Below are 1,053 nucleotides of genomic sequence, written 5' to 3' on the forward strand. Positions count from 1 at the left end.
CTAAGGCTAACCTCACAGGTACCTACCTGACCCTAAAACTAACCTAAACTTAATTCACACCTTGGTCCTAAACCCAACCCCCAAACCACAAATGGCATTTGGACTTAAAGGGTCTGGGCTTTGGGCCCCATAAGGAGCAGAAGGCCATTACAGTTTTGGAAAAGTGGTCCTCACAAGGTAGCAAATGCTAGAACACACACACATAAAGGTAAAACCATTATTGTACCCTTTATGTTTTCAGACAGGCAATGGCCTTTTTTAGGATAGTCTAGTAGTGTTTTAAATTGATCAAAAGGGGTACAAGAATAATTATATCTGTGGTCGCTTAATTATTTCTTTGTTGCAGAAATACTTGCTGGCGGTAAATCTTACAATGTACYACAATAAGCCTGTTTATTTCCCCTAAAACAAATGCTGGTGACCAGGCTGAGCAGCATGAGAAGATGCCAGGCTGCTGTGGCTGCGTATGGTTCTTCCACATGCCTCTGAGGCCTCTGTTTGATAAATAAATAAATAAGCTGGTAAATTAACAAAATCCATCTGACTGCAAAAAATTTGACTGTCTGTTTATTTCTAAATAAAACAATTTGGTACAAAAGGACTATAACGTGCTGTGAAGAAAAAAAAATGGAACCAAAAACAAAAGTCATAGACACATCAGGAAAAAGGTTTACAGTTTTCTACATTACACTGAACATATTGAGGACTGATGCTGTAAAAGTTGCTGCAAACATTATCTAAATCCCAGAAAGCTGTCTTATATTYCCCCCATTGAGCTGTAAAGTAAGTCAGAAAAGAGATTTCGAAACATTTTCACTCTCCATCATAGTTGAGCTCTGTGTTGACAGGAATCAGCCACAAGATGGCCACAACAAGTCACAACGATTTTAGACGTTTTACAATGAAAACATGAAGCTCAGAAACACAGCTCTACTCAGACAACTATTGTAGAGTTAGTTRTGAGACTCTGTTGAGTCGGAGCATCACAGCAAAGATCATTTTGAAAAGCAAAGAGATTTATTCCCCTGGTTCTCATTTAAAGAAAAGCATCCC

Source organism: Austrofundulus limnaeus, unplaced genomic scaffold (genome assembly GCF_001266775.1).
Source record: "Austrofundulus limnaeus strain Quisiro unplaced genomic scaffold, Austrofundulus_limnaeus-1.0 Scaffold680, whole genome shotgun sequence".
Taxonomy (NCBI): domain Eukaryota; kingdom Metazoa; phylum Chordata; class Actinopteri; order Cyprinodontiformes; family Rivulidae; genus Austrofundulus; species Austrofundulus limnaeus.